The 15,015-nt window shown below is 41.9% G+C and overlaps 1 long non-coding RNA gene across 2 annotated transcripts in view; it reads right to left on the minus strand.

Annotated features, from left to right (window-relative positions):
- LOC139745791 (uncharacterized) overlaps positions 1-10,997 on the minus strand; it is a 36,098-nt gene extending 25,101 nt beyond the window's left edge. Inside the window, exon 1 of one of the 2 annotated variants that reach the window (XR_011711959.1) lies at positions 10,936-10,997. This is a non-coding gene — a long non-coding RNA (uncharacterized lncRNA). Of the gene's footprint in view, positions 1-10,892 lie in introns of both variants that reach the window. The other variant, XR_011711960.1, reaches the window with a different exon arrangement.
- Between the last annotated feature and the right edge of the window lie 4,018 nt (positions 10,998-15,015).

A 15,015-nucleotide genomic window follows, 5' to 3' on the forward strand; every position in this document is an offset into this window, starting at 1 on the left:
GCTAACTTAAGGGATTTATCAATGAAAGATCTAGGGTACTTTAACTTAGATCCAATAGAATATATCTTCTCCAACTCATCATCAATAAACTCTGGACTGCAAATACGTAATGCCCTATGGAACATGGATTGAAATGATGATAATTTAACTCTGTCATGTTGAGATGAGTAATAATGGATATATGAGCATACATTGGTGGGTTTTCTGTATATGCTAAACTTAAACTTGTTTCCTTGTCTATGGATCATGCAATCTAAAAATGGTAACATACCATTATTTTCAATTTCTACAGTAAATTTGATGGAAGGTACTAAATTGTTAAGTAAGGGGAGAAATATTTGTAAATTTTCATTTGTTGGCCAAACACAAAGAACATCATCTACATACCTAAACCAAATTGCATTAGAAGGTAAGATATCCTTTAGTGATTTTGTTTCAAAAAATTCCATATAAAGATTACTTAGTACAGGTGAAAGAGGGTTACCCATTGCCATACCAAATTTTTGAGCATAATAATCTCCATTAAATTGAAATACACAGTCTTTTATACACAATTTTATCAGTTCAATGAAATTAAACTTTGAAACAGGTAAATGAATATCATCCAAGACATCAACTAAATATTCTAAAAGGTCATCAACTGGAACTTTAGTGAAAAGTGAGGAAACATCAAAGCTAACTAGTTTGAAATCAAAATTAATATTGATATTGTTTAGCTTGTTGACTAAATCTACATTGTTCATGATATTAGAATTTGATATCTTACCCACTAAAGGGCTTAATAAGGAAACTAACCATTTTGACAATTTATATGTGATGGAGCCTACTGAACTCACTATAGGTCTTGCTGGAAAATTTTGTTTATGTGTTTTGATAAGTCCATACATATATGGCAATGAAGGAGACAAAGATGACAAATTTTTGATAAGAGAACCATTACCTTTCAACAACAACTTCATTTCAATAAAGATGGAGCCTACTGAACTCACTATAGGTCTTGCTGGAAAATTTTGTTTATGTGTTTTGATAAGTCCATACATATATGGCAATGAAGGAGACAAAGATGACAAATTTTTGATTAGAGAACCATTACCTTTCAACAACAACTTCATTTCAATAAAGAAATGCTCTGTACATGCCTTTACCCTCTCAATCAATACCCTCCCATACAATTTACCAGGAATACTCAACAAACTTATACCTCTGTAATTTGAGCACTCACCTTTGTCCCCTTTGCCTTTGTACAATGGCACAATTCAGGCATTCAGCCACTCCTCAGGCACCTCACCATGAGTCATACATACATTAAATAACCTTACCAACCAGTCAACAATACGAGTCATACATACATTAAATAACCTTACCAACCAGTCAACAATACAGTCACCCCCTTTTTTGATAAATTCTACAGCAATACCATCCAACCCCGCTGCCTTGCCGGCCTTCATCTTCCGCAAAGCTTTCACTACCTCTTCTCTGTTTACCAAATCATTCTCCCTAGCCCTCTCACTTTGCACACCACCTTGACCAAAACATCCTATATCTGCAACTCAATCATCAAACACATTCAACAAACCTTCAAAATACTCACTCCATCTCCTCACATCACCACTACTTGTTATCACCTCCACATTAGCCCCCTTCACTGAAGTTCCCATTTGTTCCCTTGTCTTACACACTTTATTTACCTCCTTCCAAAACATCTTTTTATTCTCCCTAAAATTTAATGATACTCTCTCACCCCAACTCTCATTTGCCCTCTTCTTCACCTCTAGCACCTTTCTCTTGACCTCCTGCCTCTTTCTTTTATACGTCTCCCACTCATTTGTTTTATTATATTTTGTCACTGTCTCCTGCGTTCATGAGGCAGCGCAAGGAAAGAGACAAAAGAATGGCCCAACCCACCCATATACACATATGTATATATAAATGCCCACACATGCACACATAAATACCTATACATTTCAACGTATACATACAAATACATACACAGACATATACATATACACACATGTACATATTCATACATGCTGCCTTCATCCATTCCCGTCGCCACCCTGCCACATATGAAATGACACCCCTCTCCCCCACACGCATGCGAGGTAGCGCTAGGAAAAGACAACAAAGGCCACATTTGTTCACGCTCAGTCTCTAGCTGTCATGTATAATATACCGAAACCACAGCTCCCTTTCCACATCCGGGCCCCACAAAACTTTCCATGGTTTACCCAAGAAGCTTCACATGCCCTGTTTAATCCAATGACAGCACGTCGACCCTGGTATACTACATTGTTCCAATTCACTCTATTCCTTGCACGCATTTCATCTTCCTGCATGTTCAGGCCCCAATCGCTCAAAATCTTTTTCACTCCATCCTTCAACCTACAATTTGGTCTCCCACTTCTCCTCGTTCCCACCACCTCTGACACATATATCCTCTTAGTCAATCTTTCCTCACTCATTCTCTCCACATGACTAAACCATTACAAAACACCCTCTTATGCTCTCTCAACCACACTCTTTTTATTACCACACATCTCTCTTACCCTTTCATTACTTACTTGATCAAACCACCTCACACCACATACTGTCCTCAAACATCTCATTTCCAACACATCTACCCTCCTCAACACAACCCTATCTATAGCCCATGCCTCACAACCATATAACACTACTGGAACCACTATTCCTTCAAACATACCCATTTTTGCCTTCTGAGATAATGTTCTCGCCTTCCGCACATTCTTCAACACTCCCAGAACCTTTGCCCCCTCCCCCACACTGTGACTCACTTCTGCTTCCATGGTTCCATCCACTGCCAAATCCACTCCCAGACATCTAAAAACACTTCACTTCCTCCAGTTTTTCTCCATTCAAACTATCCTCCCAACTGACTAGTCCTTCAAACCTACAGTACCAAATAACCTTGCTCTTATTCACATTTACTCTCAGCTTTCTTCTTTCACACACTTTACCAAACTCAGTCACCAGCTTCTGCAGTTTCTCACCGAAATCAGCTGCCAGCGCTGTATCATCAGCAAACAACAACTGACTCACTTCCCAAGCCCTCTCATCCACAACAGACTCCATACTTGCCGCTCTCTCCGAAATTCTTGCATTCACCTCCCTAACAACCACATCCATAAACAAATTAAACAACCATGGAGACATCATGCATCCTTGCCACAAACTGACATTCACTGGGAACCAATCACTTTCCTCTCTTCCTACTCATACACATGCCTTACATCCTCAACAAAAAGTTGTCACTGCTTCGACCAACTTTCCTCCCACACCATATACTCTTAATACCATCCACAAAGCATCACACTATCAACTCTATCATATGCCTTCTCCAGATCCATAAATGCTACATACAAATCCATTTGTTTTTCTAAGTATTCCTCACATACATTTTTCAAAGCAAACACCTCATCCACACATCCTCTACCACTTCTGAAATCACACTGCTCTTCCCCAATCTGATGATCTGTACATGCCTTCACCCTCTAGATCAATACCCTCCCATATAATTTACCAGGAATACTCAACAAACTTTTTATATTTTTATTATACTTTGTCGCTGTCTCCCGCGTTTGCGAGGTAGCGCAAGGAAACAGACGAAAGAAATGCCCCCCCCCCATACACATGTATATACATACGTCCACACACGCAAATATACATACCTACACAGCTTTCCATGGTTTACCCCAGACGCTTCACATGCCTTGATTCAATCCACTGACAGCACGTCAACCCCGGTATACCACATCGCTCCAATTCACTCTATTCCTTGCCCTCCTTTCACCCTCCTGCATGTTCAGGCCCCGATCACACAAAATCTTTTTCACTCCATCTTTCCACCTCCAATTTGGTCTCCCTCTTCTCCTCGTTCCCTCCACCTCCGACACATATATCCTCTTGGTCAATCTTTCCTCACTCATTCTCTCCATGTGCCCAAACCACTTCAAAACACCCTCTTCTGTCTCTCAACCACGCTCTTTTTATTTCCACACATCTCTCTTACCCTTACATTACTCACTCGATCAAACCACCTCACACCACACATTGTCCTCAAACATCTCATTTCCAGCACATCCATCCTCCTGTGCACAACTCTATCCATAGCCCACGCCTCGCAACCATACAACATTGTTGGAACCACTATTCCTTCAAACATACCCATTTTTGCTTTCCGAGATAATGTTCTCGACTTCCACACATTCTTCAAGGCCCCCAGAATTTTCGCCCCCTCCCCCACCCTATGATCCACTTCCGCTTCCATGGTTCCATCCGCTGCCAGATCCACTCCCAGATATCTAAAACACTTCACTTCCTCCAGTTTTTCTCCATTCAAACTTACCTCCCAATTGACTTGACCCTCAACCCTACTGTACCTAATAACATTGCTCTTATTCACATTTACTCTTAACTTTCTTCTTCCACACACTTTACCAAACTCAGTCACCAGCTTCTGCAGTTTCTCACATGAATCAGCCACCAGCGCTGTATCATCAGCGAACAACAACTGACTCACTTCCCAAGCTCTATCATCCCCAACAGACTTCATACTTGCCCCTCTTTCCAAAACTCTTGCATTTACCTCCCTAACAACCCCATCCATAAACAAATTAAACAACCATGGAGACATCACACACCCCTGCCTCAAACCTACATTCACTGAGAACCAATCACTTTCCTCTCTTCCTACACGTACACATGCCATACATCCTCGATAAAAACTTTTCACTGCTTCTAACAACTTTCCTCCCACACCATATATTCTTAATACCTTCCACAGAGCATCTCTATCAACTCTATCATATGCCTTCTCCAGATCCATAAATGCTACATACAAATCCATTTGCTTTTCTAAGTATTTCTCACATACATTCTTCAAAGCAAACACCTGATCCACACATCCTCTACCACTTCTGAAACCACACTGCTCTTCCCCAATCTGATGCTCTGTACATGCCTTCACCCTCTCAATCAATACCCTCCCATATAATTTACCAGGAATACTCAACAAACTTATACCTCTGTAATTTGAGCACTCACTCTTATCCCCTTTGCCTTTGTACAATGGCACTATGCACGCATTCCGCCAATCCTCAGGCACCTCACCATGAGTCATACATACATTAAATAACCTTACCAACCAGTCAACAATACAGTCACCCCCTTTTTTAATAAATTCCACAGCAATACCATCCAAACCTGCTGCCTTGCCGGCTTTCATCTTCCGCAAAGCTTTCACTACCTCTTCTCTGTTTACCAAATCATTTTCCCTAACCCTCTCACTTTGCACACCACCTCGACCAAAACACCCTATATCTGCCACTCTATCATCAAACACATTCAACAAACCTTCAAAATACTCACTCCATCTCCTTCTCACATCACCACTACTTGTTATCACCTCCCCATTTGCGCCCTTCACTGAAGTTCCCATTTGCTCCCTTGTCTTACGCACTTTATTTACCTCCTTCCAGAACATCTTTTTATTCTCCCTAAAATTTAATGATACTCTCTCACCCCATCTCTCATTTGCCCTTTTTTTCACCTCTTGCACCTTTCTCTTGACCTCCTGTCTCTTTCTTTTATACATCTCCCACTCAATTGCATTTTTTCCCTGCAAAAATCGTCCAAATGCCTCTCTCTTCTCTTTCACTAATACTCTTACTTCTTCATCCCACCTCTCACTACCCTTTCTAATCAACCCACCTCCCACTCTTCTCATGCCACAAGCATCTTTTGCGCAATCCATCAATGATTCCCTAAATACATCCCATTCCTCCCCCACTCCCCTTACCTCCTTTGTTCTCACCTTTTTCCATTCTGTACTCAGTCTCTCCTGGTACTTCCTCACACAGGTCTCCTTCCCAAGCTCACTTACTCTCACCACCCTCTTCACCCCAACATTCACTCTTCTTTTCTGAAAACCCATACAAATCTTCACCTTAGCCTCCACAAGATAATGATCAGACATCCCTCCAGTTGCACCTCTCAGCACATTAACATCCAAAAGTCTCTCTTTCGCACGCCTGTCAATTAACACGTAATCCAATAACGCTCTCTGGCCATCTCTCCTACTTACATAAGTATACTTATGTATATATCGCTTTTTAAACCAGGTATTCCCAATCATCAGTCCTTTTTCAGCACATAAATCTACAAGCTCTTCACCATTTCCATTTACAACACTGAACACCCCATGTATACCAATTATTCCCTCAACTGCCACATTACTCACTTTTGCATTCAAATCACCCATCACTATAACCCGGTCTCGTGCATCAAAACCACTAACACACTCATTCAGCTGCTCCCAAAACACTTGCCTCTCATGATCTTTCTTCTCATGCCCGGGTGCATATGCACCAATAATCACCCACCTCTCTCCATCAACTTTCAGTTTTACCCATATTAATCGAGAATTTACTTTCTTACATTCTATCACATACTCCCACAACTCCTGTTTCAGGAGTATTGCTACTCCTTCCCTTGCTCTTGTCCTCTCACTAACCCCTGACTTTACTCCCCAGACATTCCCAAACCACTCTTCCCCTTTACCCTTGAGCTTCGTTTCACTCAACAAACTTATACCTCTGTAATTTCAGCACTCACCTTTATCCCCTTTGCCTTTGTACAATGGCACTATACATGCATTCCACCAATCCTCATGCACTTTACCATGAGCCATAAATACACTGAATATCCTCACTAACCAGTCAACAACAAAGTCACCCCTTTTTTAATAAATTTCACTGCAATACCATCCAAACCCGCCGCCTTGCCGGCTTTCATCTTCCGCAAAGCTTTCACTACCTCTTCTCTGTTTACCAAACCATTCTCCCTGACCCTCTCACTTCGCACACCACCTTGACCAAAGCACCCTATATCTGCCACTTTATCATCTAACATATTCAACAAATCTTCAAAATACTCACTCCATCTCCTTCTCACAACACCACTACTTGTTATTACCTCCCCATTAGCCCCCTTTACCGATGTTCCCATTTGTTCTCTTGTTTTACGCATTTTATTTACCTCCTTCCAAAACTTCTTTTTATTCTCTCTAAAATTTAATGATACTCTCACCCCAACTCTCATTTGCCCTGTTTTTCACTTCTTGCACCTTTCTCTTGATCTCTTGCCTCTTTCTTTTATACATCTCTCAGTCATTTGCACTATTTCCCTGCAAAAATTGTCCAAATGCCTCTCTCTTCTCTTGCACTATTTCCCTGCAAAAATTGTCCAAATGCCTCTCTCTTCTCTTTCACTAATAATCTTACTTCTTCATTCCACCATTCACAACCCTTTCTTATCTGCCCACTTCCCATGCTTCTCATGCCACAAGCATCTTTTGCACAAGCTATCACTCTTTTCCTAAACACATCCCATTCCTCCCCTACTCCCCTTATGTCATTTGCTCTCATCTTTTTCCATTCTGCACTCAGTCTCTCCTGGTACTTCCTCACACAAGTCTCCTACCCAAGCTCACTTACTCTCACCACTCTCTTCATCCCAACATTTTCTCTTCTTTTCTGAAAACCTCTAGAAATCTTCACCTTCGCCTCCACAAGATAATGATCAGACATCCCTACAGTTGCACCTCTCAGCACATTTACATCCAAAAGTCTCTCTTTCACGTGCCTATCAACTAACACGTAATTGAATAATGCTCTTTGGCCATTTCTTCGACTTACATACATATACTTATGTAAATCTCTCTTTTTAAACCAGGTATTCCCAACCACCAGTCCTTTTTCAGCTCACAAATCTACAAGCTCTTCACCATTTCCATTTACAACACTGAACACCCCATGTACACCAATTACTCCCTCAACTGCCACATTACTCACCTTTGCATTCAAATCACCCATCACTATAACCCAGTTTCGTGCATCAAAACTGCTAACAGACTCACTTAGCTGCTCCCAAAACACTTGCCTCTCATGATCTTTCTTCTCATGCCCAGGTGCATAGGCACCAATAATCACCCATCTCCCTCCATCCACTTTCGGTTTTACCCATATCAATCTAGAGTTTACTTTCTTACACTCTATCACATACTCCCACAACCCCTGTTTCAGAAGTAGTGCTTCTCCTTCCTTTACTCTTGTCCTCTCACCAACCCCTGACTTTACTCCCAAAACATTCCCAAACCACTCTTCCCCTTTATCCTTGAGCTTCGTTTCACTCAGAGCCAAAACATCCAGGTTCCTTTCCTCAAACATACTACTTATCTCTCCTTTTTTCTCATCTTGGTTAAATCCACACACATTCAGACACCCCAATCTGAGCCTTCGAGGAGGATGAGCCCATATACATACATATATGTACACACAGAAATATATACATATATACAAATGTACACATTCATGCTTGCCTTCATCTATTCCAGAAATAGAGAAAGAATGGCCCATCCAGTCACATACACATACATAAACATCCATACTGGCACATAAACATACATATACATATCAACATATACATACATACACATACACAGACATATATACACATGTACATATTCATACCTGCTTGCCTTCATCTATTCCTGGCACTACCCCACCCCATTGGAATCAGCATCACTACCCCTTACTTCAGCAAGGGAGCACCAGGAAAACAGACAAAAAAGGCAATATTTGTTCCCATTCAGTCTCTAGCTGTTATGTGTAATGAATTAAAACCACAGCTCCCTATCCTCATCCACAGACCTTTCCATGGTTTACCTCGGATGTTTCACATGCCCTGGTTCAGTCCACTGACAGCAAGTCAACCCCAGTATACCACATTGTTCCAATTCATTCTACTCCTTGTATGCCTCTCACCCTCCAGTATGTTCAGGCCCTTATCGCTCAAAATCTTTTTCACTCCATCCTTCCACCTCCAATTTGGTCTCCCACTTCTTGTTCCCTCCACCTCTGACACACATATCCTCTTTGTCAGTCTTTCCTTACGCATTCTCTCCATATGTCGAAGCCATTTCAATACACCCTATTCTGCTTTCTCAACCACACTCATTTTATTTCCACACATCTCTCCTACATTACTTATTTGATCAAACCACACATTGTCCTCAAACATTTCACTTCTAACGCATCCACACTCTTCCGTACAACTCTATCTATAGCCCACATCTCACAACCATATGATGTTGTTGGGAACTACTAATCCTTCAAGCATACCCATTTTTGCTCTCCGAAATAATATTCTCTTCTTCCACATATTCTTCATCGCCCCCAGAAACTTCACCCCTCCCCACCCTGTGACTCACTTCCGCTTCTATGGTTCCACTCACTGCTAAGTCCACTCCCAGATATCTAAAACACTTCACTTCCTCCAATTTTTCGTCTTTCAAACATCCCAATTACCTTGTCCCTCAACCCTAGTGAACCTAATAACCTTAATCTTATTCTCATTTACTCTAACTTTCTCCTTTCACACACTTTTCCAAACTCAGTCACCGACTCCTGCAGTTTCTCACTTGAATCAGCCCCAGAGCTGTATCATCAGCATCAGCAAACAACTGACTCACTTCCCAAGCTCTCTCATCCCCAACAGACTGCATACTTGCCCCTCTCTCCAAAACTCTTGCATTTACCTCCCTAATCATCCCATCACACACCCCTGCCACAGACCGACATTCACTGGGAATCAGTCAGTGCCCTCTCTTCCTACTCATACACATGCCTTACATCCTTGGTAAAAACTTTTCAATACTTCTAACAGCTTACCTCCCACACCTTATACTCTTAAGACCTTCCACAAAGCATCTCTATCAACCCTATTATATGCCTTCTCCAAATCCATTAATGCTACAAACAAATCCATCTGTTTTTGTAAGTATTTCTCACACATTGTTCACTGCAAACACATGATTCAGACATCCTCTACCACTTCTGAAACCACACTGCTCTTCCCCTTACTGATGCTCTGTACATGCCATCATCCTATGAATCACTACTCTCCCATGCAATTTTCTAGGAATACTCAACAAACTTGTCCTAGCCTAAGTCAGGTGCCAAATTTATCAACCAAACCTCATGGTAGGATGAACAGATGTGTTGAATTTGGACCATATGCAGCAAATGGGATTTGAACCCAGGTGCTATATGAAAGCATTATGGTCAACAACACTAAATATTACACTACTGAGATTTATTACAGCTTAATTCAATTTGTATACTGATAAACCAAATAAAGCTCTAAAGAATCCAAATAAGCACCAGTTGGTTTTTTGTTAACGACCTACACAACAGTCATTTTTCTAGTCCTCTCACATAATACAACTTCAAAAAATGTCGAGACACAGTAGGTTTCCCTCCAGTGTGTTTACCTTTTGCCAGATTGAACGAAAGTATTCAAAATGCATTACTTTCACTCTCAGCAGTTCAATTTGATTTTAACCTACAATCTTCCTTTACTTCAAAGCCCTGCCCACTTTTTGAAAATTTGAAATTGATGGAGTTCTTACACTTAAAATCCCACTCTTTATCAACTCTACAAATCGTTAGGAATCTTCGGATACCATCTTGTTACATTCTATCATCTAGATAAAACGTGCTCGTATTCTTGAATTCTACTTTGTTAAATGTATATATCTTAAACATATAGTTTCCTTCCAAATCTACAATAATTTCTAAAACAATCTATTTCATATCACTAAACAACCAAAATAGAACACCATCATATTATAATTAAAGCTATTAGCTCAACATGGCTTGAGTCATTTTTACCATATGTAGTAAAATGCAAAAAGGCCAGTGCTAGAGCAGCAAAAAATTAAACTGATAACACCAACACAAAATGACTGACGAAATTATGGCTAAGAGCATTGTAAAAGTAACTTGACGTTCCAAACCATTGTGAATAATACTAACACACAAGCCAACAGCCCCGCTTCAATTTAGACTGATAACATACCGATACCAGCACAGCTTCTCCCTGCGGGAGAGTGCAAGTTCAATGTAAACAATGAGTGTGAGAGATACGGGACTAAACAGTTATTAATGGGCTACGTCTTATAACAATCAACTATAACAACATTCATTATAATACGTTACAAAAGAAATCTGATTGTTCATAAAGTCTTGTGTTCTCATGTAGATAGGGCAACATGAGCTGAAAAATCATATATATTTACCAATCATATATATTTAATAATCTTTTGCTGTTCAACTACTTACATTTAATCTCCCTGACAGCTGATGGGCCTTAGCCAGACTAATTAACAGCAATAATTACTCCATCTATGCAGAAAAGTTGAAGTGTGCCCAAAGTCTTATTTAGTGAACTGATACTAATGGAATTATCTGTCATTTCACTGCACTAGCTTGATACTCGATATATCGAGTTTCCTACAGGAGAAGAATTGGTAGGTCACTAATTAGTTTACAATACACTGTAATTAATTTTGGATACTGAACGATTTTCTTTTGCAATGTTAGTGTTTAGAGAATAAAATAGAAGCTGTAGGAGAGTTGGGGCTGTATATTTTCTCCGATATTTAATGGGGATATGGTATCTTAGGTTGGGCAGACCAGGGGAAAATGTTGGGTTAATCATTATAAAAGTATGTAGAATACTTATGAAATGAATCAGCAGAATCCAATGAAACCTTACCTAACCTCCCTTAATGATGGAGATTTACTGTAAAAACATGCCATTTCTACTGATCTACCGGGGATAGTATGGAATGTTGGCGCGATGGTCAATGAAGGGGTCAAGTTTGTTTCGACTCGACTACTGAAAGCTAAGGTTATGTTTAATTAATATTTTGTAATAAGTATTTCATGTTTATATCGATCAAATCGACAATTTTCTTGATGCTCATAACCCTCACTACCATATTCAATACCGCACAATAAAGCTCCACAAGTTGTCTTGAAACAAAATCACTGAATACCTAAAGTCAGTTGCATGTGTAGCTAAACTGATAATATAGTGAAGAGTCGTTGCAAACATCGAGAAACACACACATTTGAGAAGAGGAAAAAGAAATGAATCACATTAAAAATGAGACTGTTCAGCGCTCTTCAGTCGACAACACTTATTCTTCATGTCTTTGGCTGTTCCACTAACTGGCTCCATGAACACTCCACATTTGTAAGTCCTTGACAGCGTTATACTTTGGAGTTTTGTGTATAGTATCAAAAGAACCATTACTTATTATGCGAGGTGATGGTGAGACCAATGGTGGCAGGTGATGGTGAGACAATGGTGGCAAGTGTTGGTGAGGCCAGTGGCGCTAGGTGATGGTGAGACCAATGGTGGCAGGTGGTGACGGTGAGGTCAGTGGAGGGATGTGATGGTTAGACCAGTGGTGGCGGGTGATGGTGAGGCCAGTGGTGGGATACGATGATGAGGCCAGTGGTGGTAGGTGATGGTGAGACCAGTGGTGGCAGGTGATGGTGATTCCAGTGGTGGTAGGTGATGGTTAGACCAGTGGTGGCAGGTGATGGTGAGACCAATGGTGGCAGGTGATGGTGAGGCCAGTGGCGTGGATGATGTTGAGGCCAGTGGTGGGAGGTGATGGTGAGGCCAGTGGTGGACCAGTGGTGGCAGGTGATGGTGAGACCAATGGTGGCAGGTGATGGTGAGGCCAGTGGCGTGGATGATGTTGAGGCCAGTGGTGGGAGGTGATGGTGAGGCCAGTGGTGGGGGGTGATGGTAAGGCCAGTGGTAGTACGTGATGGTGAGGCCAGAGGTGGCGGGTGATGGTGAGGCCAGTGGTGGTAGGTGATGGTGAGGTCTTTGGTGGCGGGTGATGGTGAGGCCAGTGGTGGCGGGTGATGGTGAGGCTAGTGGTGGTAGGTGATGGTGAAACCAGTGGTGAATGGTGATGGTGAGGCCAATGGTGACAGGTGGTAATGGTGAGGCCAGTGATGGCATGTGATGGTGAGGCCAGTGGTGACAGGTGATGGTGAGGCCAGTGTTGGTAGGTGATGGTGAGACCAGTGTTGGCAGGTGATGGTGTGGCCAGTGGTGGTAGGTGATGGTGAGGCCAGTGGTGGCAGGTGATGATGAAGCCAGTGTTGGCAGGTGATGGTGAGGCCAGTGGTGGCCGGTGATAGTGAGGCCAGTGGTGGCAGGTGATGGTGAGGCCAGTGGTGGCAGGTGATGGTAAGGCCAGTGGAGGCAGGTGATGGTAAGGCCAGTGGTGGCGGGCGATGGTGAAGCCGGTGGTGACGGGTGATGGCGAGGTCAAAAAATTAGTTCCATATCTATTTTTTTTCCTATCAATGCTATAAAAAAAGACAAATATCATAAACACAATCAAATAATATATTTATTTATTATTAATTATACTTTGTCGCTGTCTCCCCCGTTAGCGAGGTAGCGCAAGGAAACAGACGAAAGAATGACACAACCCACCCACATACACACGTTAATACATACACGTCCACACACGCACATATACATATCTATACATCTCAACGTATACATATATACACGCACACACACACACACAGACATATACATATATACACATGTACATAATTCATACTGTCTGCCCTTATTCATTCCCGTCGCCACCCCGCCACACATGAAATGACAACCACCTCCCCTGCATGTGCGGGAGGTAGCGCTAGGAAAAGACAACAAAGGCTACATTCGTTCACACTCAGTCTCTAGCTGTCATGTATTATGCACTGAAACCACAGCTCCTTTTCCACAGCCAGGCCCCGCAGAACTTTCCATGGTTTACCCCAGACGCTTCACATGCCCTGGTTCAATCCACTGACAGAACGTCGACCCCGGTATACCACATCGTTCCAATTCACTCTATTCCTTGCACGCCTTTCACCCTCCTACATATTCAGGCCCCGATCACTCAAAATCTTTTTCACTCCATCTTTCCACCTCCAATTTGTTCTCCCACTTCTCCTCGTTCCCTCAACCTCTGATACATATATCCTCTTGGTCAATCTTTCCTCACTCATTCTCTCCATGTAACCAAACCATTTCAAAGCACCCTCTTCTGCTCTCTCAACCACACTCTTTTTATTACCACACATCTCTCTTACCCTTATGTTACTTACTCGATCAAACCACCTCACACCACACATTGTCCTCAAACATCTCATGTCCAGCACATCCACCCTCCTCCGCACAACTCTATCTATAGCCCACGCCTCGCAACCATATAATATTGTTGGAACCACTATTCCTTCAAACATACCCATTTTTGCTTTCCAACATAACCTCGACTTACACACATTTTTCAACGCTCCTAGAACTTTCACCCCCTCCCCCCACCCTATGATTCACTTCCGCTTCAGTGGTTTCATCCTCTGCCAAATCCACTCACAGATATCTAAAACACTTCACTTCCTCCAGTTTTTCTCCAATCAAACTTACCTCTCAATTGACTTGTCCCTCAGCCCTACTGTACCTAATAACCTTGCTCTTATTCACATTTACTCTCAGCTTTCTTCTTTCGTACACTTTACCAAACTCAGTCACCAGCTTCTGCAGTTTCTCACCCGAATCAGCCACCAGCGCTGTATCATCAGCGAACAACAACTGACTCACTTCCCAAGCTCCCTCATCCACAACAGACTGCATACTTGCCCCTCTTTCCAAAACTCTTGCATTCACCTCCCTAACAACCCCATCCATAAACAAATTAAACAACCATGGAGACATCACGCACCCCTGCCGCAAACCAACATTCACTGAGAACCAATCACTTTCCTCTCTTCCTGCACGTACACATGCCTTACATCCTCGATAATAACTTTTCACTGCTTCTAACAACTTGCCTCCCACACCATATATTCTTAATACCTTCCATAGAGCATCTGTAACAACTCTATCATATGCCTTCTCCAGATCCATAAATGCTACATACAAATCCATTTGCTTTTCTAAGTATTTCTCACATACATTCTTCAAAGCAAACACCTGATCCACACATCCTCTACCACTTCTGAAACCACACTGTTCTTCCCCAATCTGATGCTGTGTACATGCCTTCACCCTCTCAATCAATACCCTCCC

Source organism: Panulirus ornatus, chromosome 62 (assembly GCF_036320965.1).
Source record: "Panulirus ornatus isolate Po-2019 chromosome 62, ASM3632096v1, whole genome shotgun sequence".
Taxonomy (NCBI): Eukaryota; Metazoa; Arthropoda; class Malacostraca; order Decapoda; family Palinuridae; genus Panulirus; species Panulirus ornatus.